Source organism: Macrobrachium nipponense, chromosome 28 (genome assembly GCF_015104395.2).
Source record: "Macrobrachium nipponense isolate FS-2020 chromosome 28, ASM1510439v2, whole genome shotgun sequence".
Classification (NCBI taxonomy): Eukaryota; Metazoa; Arthropoda; class Malacostraca; order Decapoda; family Palaemonidae; genus Macrobrachium; species Macrobrachium nipponense.
In genome coordinates, this window is record NC_087217.1 from 62,009,422 (window position 1) to 62,024,505 (window position 15,084).

Sequence of the window (15,084 nt, forward strand, 5' to 3'; positions counted from 1 at the left end):
AAAACAAGTGTGACAGTGGTCAATTTTGCATTCAAATAGGGATGGCGAGATGCAGAGAAACTAGTACAATAGAAAGTAATTATTCGGAAGATGCACCCCCTTTGTAGATTGCATGATTAATTGTTCATACCTGTATTTCATTTCATCATTTAATTAATAGCTAATATGTGTTTAGTGCATGTTGACAGATGAGAGAGAGAGAGAGAGAGAGAGAGAGAGAGAGAGAGAGAGAGAGAGAGAGAGAGAGAGAGAGAGAGAGAGAGAGAGAAATAAAAACTATATATATACACTGTCCATTATTTGTACAAATTTACAATTAACATACATAAAAAAAATCATTTATACTGCTAACACGTATCAAAACATACTCTGAAAATGTAACAAATATTCCTTTTATCATAATTTTCATGCTAGCTTTCAAATTGAAGAAAACCATGTAACACCTCTTAGTAAAAAGCAGAAAAGCTCTTCCAGTACACAGAGTGAACGAATTTACAAAAATTTGGCCACTCTTACACAAAAGAAAGGCAAAATGTAATACACAGCCATCATGGGGTACAAATTCTAAAAACCCATAACCTAAAATTACTGTTGCCTCTTCAAATTCAAAATTTCTAAAGTAAAAAAAAAAAGATATAACTCCATAAATTTCTAAGAAGCTGTGATCAAATAGCAACTTGACACACAGTCTAGATCCTTTCCCACTGTCAGAGACAGGAAACCAATAAAAAATGTAAAAAAAAAAATGGTTTGCACAAGTAGCACAATAACCATTATTAAAATAATTCCTCAAATGTACACTAGAAAAATTACTCTGAAGGGCAGTATCATAAATAAACATATGAAGAAAAATATGATGTGAGCAATTTTAATATATCTGACAATACTCCTAAAAAAATTTAATTTGACCATACTGCAGACTCACTCAAAAAAAATTTTTTTCCCCAATATAATAACCAAAGAAGGCTGGATGAATCATGTTTTAACTGCTAATTTCCTGACTGTAGCATGTCTTTTGTTCATTTTAAAATGAACAGTATTGTAGCTCAAAATGCAATTTGTAGGTTTTTGCTGCATTGATTCTTAAGTATTGTTCACTGAATTGATTGTAATATACTGTATCCGAAATACCTCATTGAAACTCACACACAACTGAGGCGTCCCCTGCCAGAAGGGCTTGACCCAGAAATGCCAGTTTTGAGTAAATGCAGTTTAAAGTTATGTACAGTAATACCCCGAACTTACATGATTTGATTCGCGCGAATTCACAATAGTGCGAATTTTTCATCGGAACTTGACTAATTATGATACACGAGTTCTTCACAATAGGACGAACATTTGCGAACCTTCCAGAAGCACTGCAAAACCCCGCAAAAGTGTTTATGTTTAATTTATTATGCAAATTTTTTAAATTTTAAAACTTTTATGTATAAAATATTTACTAAAATTGTATTATTTTTATTTTTGTACATACATAAATATGCAGTTAGTGCATATATGTACTTTTATAAGATGTGATACCCACTCACAGAGTTATTGCACTTTTCAAAGATGATATCCCTTCAGAAGTACGTAATAAGTTTTCATGGTTTTAAGTGTAAAATCAGTAAGTAGATTATGTGTATGCTATTTATATTTTTGAAAATAATATAAAGGCAGTAGGTAATTCAGTGTTAGTCACTATATAAGAACTCGATGATCTGGTGCCTGTATCCAGCACAAACTAAAAACTGCAAAATTTTGGATTACGCCCTTCTGGCAGGGGATCTCTGAATTAATCTAATTATGAAAGCATATGAGCATAATTCAAAGAGCACATGAAATCTATTCAAAACTCATTCATTGAAAAGTAACCCCATAACTTAAGGACAATTCATGATACGTAGTGCAACTACTGTGCTCTCATGAACATGATAATAAGACAGTTTAGGGTAAACCAGCTACGTACTTTGGTAAATGCAGTTAGTTAAAAAATGTCTTTCTCAGAAGAAGGCTGGAGATAATCCTTACAAACTCTACAGCTGAAACTTCAAATTTCACCTTTCCCTCTCCTATATTAAACTAGAGAATTGCTAATAAAAGACAAGCATCTTTTCCACTGATTGCACCAGTCTACAAAAGATACAGCCGTATCATTACACTGAATAACGAGCCATGGTATACTACAACCATATCAAGAAAACTGGAGTATCAAGAGATCACTTTCGGCAACAAAAGTAGTGGTTCAACCACGTCCTTTTATACAGCTTATTCCAAATTTATTACTGCTGACTATGTAATATCTAGGCCATAGCAAATGAGTCCATCTGTCTGTGTTTCGTGGACTTTACTATAAGATGCTAAAAAAGTTATCTTTATAAAAATAATGTGCTTACTATGAATTTTTACTTCAAATTGTATAACAATGGAATTCTCAATTACAAACTCATTTTAAGCTACCAGGCATCTTTTTCCACATGAAACACTACCTTCAGGTGTGACGGATCTGCTTGAAAAAAAGATGTTTTTACTCACTTGCATACACCTCAAACTTTACACGCTGTCCACCAGGGGGATAATAAAAAGCTCTATTACCAAGACTTGGTTTTCCCAACTGACTAGTACTGTAAAGTATGTTACCAAATGGCATTCAACTACTTTGTGGTTGGTTACAACACCAAATCAAAACAGCCTTTGTTGACAGTAGGTTAATGTTACAGGTGTCATGCTGCCAATGATTTTGAAACATAGTACTAATGATCTATATAAGAAAACTTAAGACACAAAATAGATCTCAGATATTGTCCCATTTACTGTTTTTTATTGTCATTTTAAAGCTGAATGAGCGACTATGTCACCCAAAAAACTTTCTGCAGATTAAAACAACCCTTTACAGATTCACAGGCATAAACAACTTGATAGTCCAAGCTCTGACTGCTGTTGTGTATACATACCAAGGTAAGTGATAAAAGGTCTTGATAAAGGTTGTTGCTCATATTACTACTAACAATAACAACATACCCAACAGTCAACGAAGAAAATAAAAAACATGCTGTAAAAAATGATAGTACAATTACATCACTCACTATTTTTAATAATAAAAAGTTTAGCCAGACCACCATTATAAAATTTATTAAACTGTTCATGGTTTAACTAGACCACTGAATTAACATTATCAGCTCTTGCAGGGCTGATCAACAAGAATTGTTCATTATATTGCAACTCCTTAAAAATTGGATAAATTATTGCAATGTTCTGCATTTCCTACATTCTGGGATTGGATCATGTAGGTTAGTCATTAAAAACCCATTGCATGGGTTGACGAGAGGAGCCAATTCTAAATGAGGAATAAATACTTCAAAGAGACATTCTTTTTGGAATAAAGAATAGTTTTTTATATATATCATGTACAATACATTAATTTTTCCTTTTTTGCTTTTACATATGCAATATGTGGTTTCTGGTTATAATGTGTATCAAACAATGAACCTAAGAACTTAGTAGTTTGGCTATCAGATTGTTTCTAATATTCAGTCCCAATTCATAATTCTTTTCCAGTCTGTAGCACTATAAAACATGACTGCTTTTGTTTAGCTTGCAGAAAACTGAATGTCTACTGTAGAAGCAGATATCTACTTTTGTAATGCCAACATTAAGAATAAGGCTTTGTAAAATTTGTGGGGGTTAGATACTACAACCATCTGTGATCTCTGAAAATCAACAATATATTGGAATCCCTCTAAAACGCTAATAACTGTGTATTTTAATAACTGGAACATAACACTAAATACCCCTCTAAAAATAATTAAAAGTGCCTATTTTAATGTTATTTTTGTGACCATATAAATATAGGTGAGCGAGTCAGAGGCTTCTGACATGTCCAATTTAGCAGTTCTCTGGTATTATAGCAATATTTTACTAGAAATAGTGCTAAAGCAGACATATTTCACTGGGCGACAGGGCTTCTCGCCCAAAGCAGACATATTTCAATTTCATGGGCGACACCGGCTTCCTCGCCCAGAAATAGATTTTTCCTACGTCAAAATCCCTTTTTCATGATGAAAAATGTATTTACAAAGTTACAGTTACAAAAATAACATGAAAATACAGTAATCAGACATTTTTTTTTGACGAAAACATCAGCGAATTACCAAATTTTCAGCAATTTGAAAAAATGCGCCACAGGACTATCTGTGAATGACAAAGTCCACAGCTGCCAACAGCGAATAAGTGGGGGTCCACTGTACATAATATTCTTAATTCCACTTGGCGACTAATTTGTGAGACTGTTTATTTTAAGAAGGAACAGTGTGCCACTCAAAACACTTTCCTGTGGGATAATTACATATCTGAATAAATTTTATCTAGTACATCTACCTGAAAGGTGCAGTCTGTTTAGAAGTTTTATAAAAAAAGTAGGTGACCTAAGATACCTCTGTCATATAGTGTTTTCAGTATAGCACATCCCTTAGCAGTATCAAAAGCCTTTTTGGATGTAAAAACTATTGCCATAGTTCCTTGCTACTGTTGAAATCCTTTTTCAATATGATGAACTAAATGACTTTGAGGGTCAAGTGTAGATTATCATTTTGTGATCCATGATATCAAATATCATGTTAACCTTGAATTCACCATTTTTAACATCACTCGGTATAGATAGCTTGTTAAAGATATTGGTTTATAGCCTGATGGACTACTCAAGTCTCTGCCAGGTTTGGCCTTATGTATATTGTGTCAGGTTACCATTCTTCTTGAAATACAGTATAGTTTCTTGGTCAGAAGTTGGTTGCAACATTGGAGAAAATAACTTGTGCCTTCTTTACCTTTTGGCCATTCAGCGTTTAAAAAACTATTTGTTTGTTTCTGAACCTAGAGATGTGCTATTACAGAAGGAATGGGAAAATTCTATTGTCTATTTACAGAACTTTGGCTGTTTCAAACCTCATTTTCTCAGAAGGTTCTTTTATAGCCATGGAAGTATTCATCAAGGTTTTGTTCACTCCTAACCTACTCTAAATGTCTTCCATATATATTTGATATTGCAAAAGGATCATGAACTCTTTGCCCACTAAACATTAAGGCTTGTCCCAATGGACTGAGTGCTTGATCTGTCAATTTTTCAGAATTTTTGCCAAATTCTTTAGTTGGTATATTGTGCGTTATGTCTGTGATATACTGGTTCCATGAAATTATGTTTACTTTAATGACTTTTTAAATCTGGCTAACAAATGACTGTGACTTTTGAGAGATAAATATGATACTTTCATAAAATTAAGTTTCATATATACATACATACTTACCAAGTAATCACATATCTAGCTATAGTTTCAACTTGTGCAGCAGCTTTAATTTTGAAAAATTGCAGTAGCCCTCAATTGTTTAGTGTAGGTGACAGGCCCGACCCCTCCTGGGAATACTGGAAACAACTTAGCAAACATCTTCATTGGTTTTATTACCCTTTGTCCATCCAAGGGGAGGCAGGCTTTGATTATGTAATCACTTGGTAATTATATATGCAGCCTAAATTTGTAATGAAAATATCATTTACATATAATTAACTCACCAAGTAATTATAAAGCTGAATCCCACATTGAATGGGGGTGAGATACATGGACATATTCAACTCCACAACATTGAAGAATGGTATTGACTTTGAAACATGAAAAATTGCTACCATTGAAACAATGCTTGTCATTTCCTTATCTGGTAAGAGAGCTACTGCAGGTGAAAAATGCTTCTGGTTGGTGCTCATCTTAACCTGTAGTGGTGTGGTGGCTGAGCCGTGGGGCACCTCTACTTAAGTGGGAGTTTGCAGCAAAGTAGATGACCAATGGCTAACAAAGCACAAAAAAGTGCCCTTGCCCTGGAGGCAGTACCAATATACATAACAACCAGACAACATTGTCACCTACAATGAAAAAAACCACAATCCATCCACTGAAACTTGTGGGTACTCCAGGTACATGGTACAACCTGGCTCCCAAAAACTCAACACCTTACTGTAAGGTGAAGAGAAGTAGGAGAAATTTCTATGCTTCCTCACCTAATACCATGCCAGTCACTGCCAAGGCACTACAACTACACACTGTTTTTCAAATAGTGAGATGTGAAGATCGATTTGAACTTCCAGTAGGTCAATTGCAGAATGTAAGTATGGAACATATAGTGCCTGACACCTAATGGGGTAGAGACTGTCCTGATGTCAAGAGCTATCACTTAAAGTGGGAAGAGATGTTGGTCCAGGGGAGAAAATAACGGACAATTTCTGTCTGAGTGACTCCCTTAATGGTAAAGGAGCACCAGAGCTCTCCTTACTTAAGCACTCCCAAAGTGAAAAGAGAGAAAAGTTCTATAGAGTCATCCCTCCTAATAGTTATTCTTAGCCAATGTTCCCACTGTCCATTCAAGGAAACCAAAATCTTAAAAGATATTCCTAACAAGGTGGTCTAGCACTCGACTTGATGAGAACAGAGAAGTTCCGGGTGAGGAGGCAGCAACCCCCAAAGAAGGAGCTTCCCTGGTGATGACAGATAAATATCTCCTCTGAACTTCGCAAGAGGGAGGAAAGGTAAAATGTCAAATTTTTAATCAATTTGTATTTTTCATAACTAACAAACCTGAGGTCTTAACATTAGGATAATACTAGCGCCAAACTGGAAAACCAGTAGAATTAATAAAAAACTTGTGTGATCCAGGGACTATTGGTGTCTGTACCCAGTCACAGGGCATTGTAGTTCCCAGAATGCCCTGGGCGTCCCGTGACCTAACAGTTACTCTTCCAACCCAGTTTAGACTGTTAGAGGGGTGGTTCACGGTGGGCCTTTATATGTTAAGACCTCAGGTTTGTTTCTTATGAAAAATACAAATTGATTAAAACTTTGTCATTTGTTCATATATGAAACAAACCTTCGGTCTTAACATTAGGATGTACTTAGTTATTGGTGGGAGGTAAGTCTCTTTAACTGACTGGGAGTGTGCCACCTTCGTCCATTTCTGTATAAGACAATGGACTACAACCTCAGAACCAAAGATATGAGAATCTCTTGGTTTCCCTCTCTGGATGTTTTATACAATACCATTGCTTATTGCATTACGGAAGATGGAGAACTATCTGTTCTCATAGGAAACTCCAGTCCCTGTATATAGATCTATTATCACACCACTCTCTCCCTATTACCAAGAGAGGTGTGTTGGTACTGAATAGCATCCTATGCTCTAGATTATCTTTACAGTATGGCTGTCTCACTCACCTGTAACTAGTCCGTTCCAGCTTATGATGGTACTCTCCCTCTTACCACCCGTAGGTAAAGAAGTCTATAGAAAATGTATGAAAGAAGCGAGACCAGTCATCTCATTCATTCTACTTTCATACCTTCATCTTAGACTAGACACTAACTGACCTGCCAAGGGTACTGGATGAGCTATACCACTTGTTGAGCAGCCACCACTGGACCCAAGGAAAAAGTGTCCAAGGATCTATGGGCAACATCTTTTAAATAAAAGGAAGTGAAAATTGTTTGGCATTGCCAAACACCAGCTTTCAAAATCCTCTTCACAGACATATTTTTCTTGAATGCCAAAGAAGGTCTCAAGCCCCTGACGTCATGAGCTCTAGTTCTCTCCAGATTATCTGACACTCCAGTTTCTGTCACATACGCATTCCTGATCGTTTCTCTCAACCAAAACGATATTGTATTCAAGGACACTTCCTTCTTGTTCCGTCCTGTACTCACAAAACGCCTGTGGCATCCTGGTCTGAGATGCCGAGTTCCTTTTAAGTAAGCTCTTAGTACTCTTGACAGGGCATAGCAGCATTTCTTCAGGGTCATCATCCAGACTTCCAACCTCTTGAATGCTTCACCACATAGGACAGACCATGTAGCTCGCCCACCCTTTTGGTTGAGGCTATAGCCAATAGGCAGACTGCTTTCTGGGTCAAGCTTCTATCTGTGGACTGTCACAGTGGCTCATATGGTTAAATCCCAATCTGGAGCTTTTAGTTCCTTCGGGGAACAGGACTGCTCAAAACTCTTCATTAACATAGCATTTCCCATAAAGAAAAAGTGTCCACGCCTTTCATCTACACAACCGAAGCTAGAGCAGCCCTGTATCCCTTTATGGCAGATACAGACATATGTCTCTGTTCTGAGATATGTTAGAAAATCCGCTAACTACTAGATAGTGGTTCTGAGTGGAGAAAGGCTCCCTCTACGACACCAATCACAGTACACGGACCACTTTCCTGGGTACACAGCTGTCAACGACCTGATATTTCCTGCCATCTGTGATGCTGCCTTCTAAGAAAAGCCTCTCACTCGCAGGAGGTACTTGACAGTCTCCACCCTTAAAGTGATAGGGACTTCACCAAGTGGTGGTACCTCTTCAAGGTGGTTGACACAGTAGGTTGTTCCATTGAGGTAACTCTCTCTACCACTTCCTGATGTAAAAACCACTCTGTTCCTAGAATCTGATCCCTGCAGCTCAATTTGTCGGCTACTACGTTTCTTTTACCTGGAATATATGACCCTGATGTCTACTAGGTTCTCTACAGCCCACTGATGAAGTTTAACTGTCATCAGGTTTAACTGACGAGCTTGTCCCAAAGTAATTTTTCTTGGGAATTTACTATCACCAACCAGTCATCCAGGTGTCTTATTAACTTGATCCCCTGAGCTTAAGTTAAGTATGTCTTAGTTTTACCAGACCACTAAGCTGATTAACAGCTCCCCTAGGGCTGGCCTGAAGGATTAGATATTTTTACATGGCTAGGAACCAACTGGTTACTTAGCAACGGGACCTACGGTTTATTGTGGAATCCGAACCACATTATATCGAGAAATTAATTTCTATCACCAGAAATAAATTCCTCTGATTCTGCGTTGGCAGTGATCCCCTAAGCATGCGCCCATGTTGACATGAGAGTGAATACCCTTGTAAATACTTAGGGAGATGCTGTCAATCCGAAGAACAGGACTCTGAATTGGAAATCTTCCCTGCAAGGCTAAGTGGAGAAATTTCCTGGAAGACTGATGGATTGGGATCTGAAAGTATGTGTCCTTCAAGTCTATAGTCAGCATAAAATCCTTGTCCCCAATTGCTGCCAGAACTGTTCTTGGAGTTTCCATTTTGAATCTGGTTTTCTTATGAACAGATTTAATACTGACAGATCTATAAATGTCCTCGAATCTCCATTGGCCTTGGGGACAACGAAAATATGGCTGTAAAACCCCCTTGAAGGAAGTGTTACTTGTTCTACTGCTCCTTCTCCATCATCTTCTTCACTTTTTCTTGCAGGATAAGAAATTTCTGAGATTCCTGAGCAAGAGTGTGTGGTAATGGTTGTTCTGTCAGGGGTGGAGTAAAGTCGAATTGAATCAGATATCTGACTTTGAGTACATCCACCACCAATTGCTCCACTCCAAATTTCTGCCACACTCCAATGATTTGCCAGGCATCCCCCCACTGGTGTGACTGAGCAGTGAGAGGCCCCCATCTTATCGTCTCGAACCTCTCCCTCTGCCCCTAATACCCCTTCCTCTATTAGGTCTATTGTGAAAGGGCTAATGAGCTAACTTCTTTGGGGAAGCAGGTCTTGCTGATGTAAGGGAGGGATTCTGTCTCCCTGGTCTCTTTTGAGGTAATTGTTGGTGTTGTCTTACCTCACTAGAATTAGCATGGCTTCCAGATGCTTTATTAAGTGCCTGTTGGACTAATCTATTATAAGTAACCATTCTTCTTCTATCAATAGCAGCTTCTAGTATACCTTTTGGCAACAGCAATTGCGACTCTAGATATCCCCATTCCGAATTGCTAATAGGGAATCCAAATCTATGGTGCTGCTCAATCTAGCCAATGCAGCATCTCTCCTCATCAACAGGATATTTACATGCGGATGCACGTAAATGATGGTCGTCATTGTCGTTACCTTTACCAGCCACTGCCCTCTTCACTTTGTTGCCGACAGGGATGTGACAGTCCTGGCTTGATTAATCTTCTCTTGGCACGAGGATCAGTCACGAAGTCCCTTATCATCCAATGCTTGACTGGTACAAATGGTGTCATCGAGTTTTGCGATAATGTCAAACTAGAGGAAGACGAAGAAGAGGAAGACGATTCATGTCTTTTATTTTTGTCTTTCCTACCTATTTTGTCCTCTAAAGCTTGTAATTTCTTCATAACTGCATGTACTACCAAGTCTGAAAGCATATTCGTCTCAGGAAGCAACGAGGATATGAGAGAAGCAGTAGGCTGTGACGTCATGGTGGCAGCCCTGTCAGTTTGTGATGTCACCACACTTGATGGGAGACACTGAGCAGCTACTGCTGGTATCCCTGCGTGTGCTGCAAAACTGTTTCCAAAATTCTGCATCACCGGGAACATTGGCGTTGTTGCCGTTGCCGTAGCGTTCATCCTCATAAACTGCAGGTCAGGTGGATGCAGGACACTGAACAAGGATTGGTAATAGTACATAAGTTTTCTCTGCACCTAGTACCTGTTGGGTGAGGATCTGTAGACACCGATGTTAGGAATCTTGAACAAGGAAATCCACTCACTCCAGGGCATTTCCTTTGTCTCTTACGAGAACCTGAAGAAAGTTCCCTTGGTGAAGCAAAGTTCACCATATCTAACAACTTGGACACACCTAGCAGATCACACCCACACCGAGATCACCCAGAGAAAGAAAAAAAGGAATATTATGAAATTAAATGGGCACACTAAACCAACTTTAAAGAGATAGATAGTAATCATGTCCTCTCTTAAAGGCAGTAGGACAATAACTGATAGGTCACGGGATGCCCAATGCATTCTAGGAACTACAATGCTCCGTGACCCGGTACAGCTGCCAATAGTCCCTGGACCACACAAGTTTTTTATTAATCCTACCAGTTTTCCAGCTTGGCGCTAGTATTACTCAATGTTAAGACCGAAGGTTTGTTTCGTATATGAACAAATAAGCTTTCCCTTGCTTTTTTTAGCTGAAAGCCAATCTCCCATCTCCTAGAGAAAATCCTGGAGGACTAAGTAAGAACATTAGTCCAGTTAATTGTCACTTACAAGGATCTAATGATGGTTCATCTTGCTTTAAGGGGGCCGGCCGGAACCCCTATATATGGTGGTATAGGGCGAAAAATGCAGTCATGAAAAAATTCATGGAGCTTCATATGGCAATTGAGAATACGTATACGAAATATTTCGTCAAAATTCCTCTTACTTTCATAGTTACAGGGTAATTAGTAAACATAACTCAATAAGCCTAAAACATTCATCCGTACAAGAAAATGCAATATTTCTTCTGTTATCGTAAATTTTAATAATTATTGGCAAAGAAATTGTGAGAAATGGCATCTGTAGAGATTCCGTGGCTCGCAGAAGCGAGTTACTGCGAGTATCTGGTTCAATCATGAATCAGTTGGACCATAGACTTCAAGTAGATTACACGTTCGAGTTTCACCTCGTGAATTCGCTTGCATTTGCGTATGTTTATGTATGTTTCGGCAAGAAGTTCATCATGCCAGTGAGGAAAAGACAAGGAAAACATCTCGCTAACATACAGATGAAGAAAAATCGCTCAAGTATTATTACAGAATATCGTAATATACGCGTAGTTAGTGAAGAGAGAGGGGAGGGTCGCCTAGTAACGCCCCCTTCTTGCCTTGCCTGACAGCACACGTCACACTGTGCCCAAGGCTACGATCTTTGAGCAAAGAGATTTTCATTTATGATAAATAACATAGTTTTGGTTTTTTAATACCCAAAATGGAATATGAAATTCATAATAATCCTGATTTATTAAATTGTCTTTGTAAAAAGAGAGTACGCCTTCAAGTTTCACCTCTGACATTCTCTTGCATTTACGTTTGTTTATCTTTGTTTCGGCAAGAATGTCATCATGCCAAAGAGGAAAATACAAGGAAAACATCTCGCGCTAACATACAGAAGAAAATTCGCTGTAATAAGCCGAGTAAGTGAAGGGGAGAGAGGGGGTTACGTAGGAAGGAGTGCCCCATCTTGCCTCAAGCAGTGCCCCAGGCTACGATATATGAGCAAAGGGATCATCATTTATGATTAAATTATGATAAATAAAATAGTTTTGGTTTATTAATACACAAAAAAGAAATATACATTCATAATAATCATTATTTATTAACTTTGTCTTTATAGAAATACGAAGGAAAACTTTGAACGCCCGTATCTCAAAAACTATACTTATTGACCTTCAAAATTTATCTCCTCACTTAGTTTTAAAGCTATAACATTGGAATTTGGTATATAACTCAGAAAGACATTATAGAACAATCAAATAGAGCCCTTTTTTCCAATATTTGTTTTGTCTTTTTTTTATAAATTTTTTTCTCGTGATTTATAGGGTTTATTTTTTTACCATATTGAAAAATTCATATCTAGCAAAAAAATGACTTTTAGAAAAAAAACTCTCTATTTGATTGGAGGTCTACATCAGGTCTATATATGATAGTAATCCCAGGTCTTAATATTAAATATCAAGGAAGGAGATAGAATTTGAAAAATGGTTATTTTCGGGATAAATTGCCCTGGAGTCACAAAACCAAAGGTCAGAGGCGAAAATCATATGCGGTTTGGAGATGTCCCAAGTCACCTTATTAAGTGGTATGAATGTCAAAGTCCTGTTGTTAAATAACGGCATTAGCCGGCCAGCCCCCCTTAAAGGTAACAACAACATACCTGGGGGTGGGTGCTTAGTGCTCACAAGCAGGTGTGTCTTGATAGATTTAGCATAAGTTCCTACAGAGTTTAGCATCAAAAGGGAAATAAGACCTGGTAACACCGCACTGGGTGCTGACAGCATGAGATAGTGCCCTTTCCCTTGCTCCTCCATGTACCACATAGCTACAGCGAGACCATAAAAAGGATATGGGTTAGTAATGGCCGGGCACCAGAGCGCTCATTCATATAGCTACAGCATAACTAAAAGAATAGGTAGCATAATTTCATACAGAATTTAGCATTGAATGGCAATTAAGATCTGGTAACACTGCACCAGGTAGGACTGACCTGATCGCTGATGAGACATACATATTTGTACTATAATTATCATAAATGTATGATAAAACTGCCACAGGTATGATACCTTCAACTATTGGACGTTTATATGACAATTTGAAGTATCCATACGAAAACTTAGTGCACTCTTGATGAAACGCCTTTCCAATGGCTGTCTGATGGCACTTGGGATCGTGCCATAGGCTCAACTGAGGGAGCGAGTACCCGTGGACAAACCAATTGGCCTCTCTTGGACTTGGTATGTCTTCTCCTGGGGTAATGGGAGCAGGACAGTGATGCTAGTCCTACTGACACCTAGGACTGTACAACCGATACGGTTGGGGGGAAACTACCCATGGGCAAACCTCACCGACCTCTGTTGGACCTCCGGTATGACTTCTCTTAGGTTTAGGATAGTATGACAGGGACCTTCGTTTAGGCCAGTGGTTCTCAAATTTTTTCATTCACAAAACTAAACTAGTGGGATCCATGGCACTGATTTTCCCTTTCACAAAACTAAACTAACAGGATTCATGGCAATGGTTTTCATTCAAAAAATTAAACTGACAGAATCCCATGGTACTGTTTTTCACTCACAAAACTAAATTAATGGAATCCATAGCACTGCTTTTGATTCACTGCGGAGGGAGGATGAACATACATTACATAAGTAATTTGTGATTAAAAGAATCAAACTAAGTAACTGAAATAGAATGAAAGCGTGATAATTTTCCTGTGTTCCTGTGACCCATCAAAACTGATCTCACAACCCAAGTTTCAGAATCACTGACATGGATATTGACAGTGAAAAGGTTCACACTCAACTCCGTTACTGAATTCCAGCAACAGGTTAATTTTCTGACAAACCTAGACTCTACACTGGCAACAGCATTGAGTATGGAAGCGAGGGAGCCATGCATGAGAGCCGGCAGATTAAAAGTAGGAGGGCTAGTAGCAGGACAAAAATTAGGAAGAGGTAAAGAAGGAATATCAGAGCTATCTTGTAACCTAGGCTAGGGTGGAATTCTAAGCAAAGGGAAGCTCCTTCTCAGCTCTTGAATCAAGCTTAATAATAATAAAAATAACTATAAAAGATTATCCTGAAAGCTATTAAAGCTTAAGACTACCTGAATCAGCGATAATACTTCATCAAATTCCAGCCATATTACTTCATCAAATTCCAGCCATATAACTGAAAACCACCAAACAAAAGCTGCAGCAAACCCCAGATGTTACTTGAGAGCCAACAGAAAATAATGAGGATATTTGGTAAGTTGTTTCCACCATTCTCAAATTAAAGCTGCCGCGCGAGATGAAACCATAGCTACGTAATTACTTAGTAAGTGAAACACCAGCAGGGAAGCGCCATCTAAATATCAGTAAGGACACCAAGGCCAAAACCTGGAACAGCATTTTGTACAACTTTATTGGGACATGTTTCGAGTAGTACTATCACTCGTTATCAACCTACAAAATTAAAATGAATGACATTATAGTTCTTGAAATCAAATTCACAATAATAAAATAACATGTATAAAAATTATAAGAGTACGTTAAAAGATAGCTAATACTTTTTTTTTAAGTATTAGCTATCTTTTAACATACTCCTATAATTTTTATACATGTCATTTTACTATTGTGAATCTGATTGCAAAAACTATAATGTCAATTCATTTTAATTTTATAGGTTGATAACAAGTGATAATACTACTCGAAACATGTCCCAATAAAGTTGTACAAAATGCTGTTCCGGGTTTTTGCCTTGGTGTCCTTACTGATATGCTTACTAAGTATATATGAAATTACAATATTAATAATTTTTTCATTAATGAGAAGACATGATTTTCAAGAGTTTATTACTGTCATATCTTTAAACGAACCAATTTATGGTTGATTCTATATTATCTAATACTCTTCAGACCACCATGCAGCTTTCTTTTAGTTGTTATGAAGTGAAATTCTGGGACACATTTGTCTAAAGAATTGGTAATTTGTGATGTTTTAAGAGATTATAGGGTAGAATTTCACTACTGAATAAAGTGTATTTTCCAAGTCTTCTTTACTTTTACTGCAATGTAAGATTGA

General features: G+C 37.7%; 1 protein-coding gene across 1 annotated transcript in view; it reads right to left on the bottom strand.

Annotated features, from left to right (window-relative positions):
* Positions 1-15,084, bottom strand: part of LOC135201807 (drebrin-like protein) — a 163,386-nt gene that overhangs the window by 37,779 nt on the left and 110,523 nt on the right.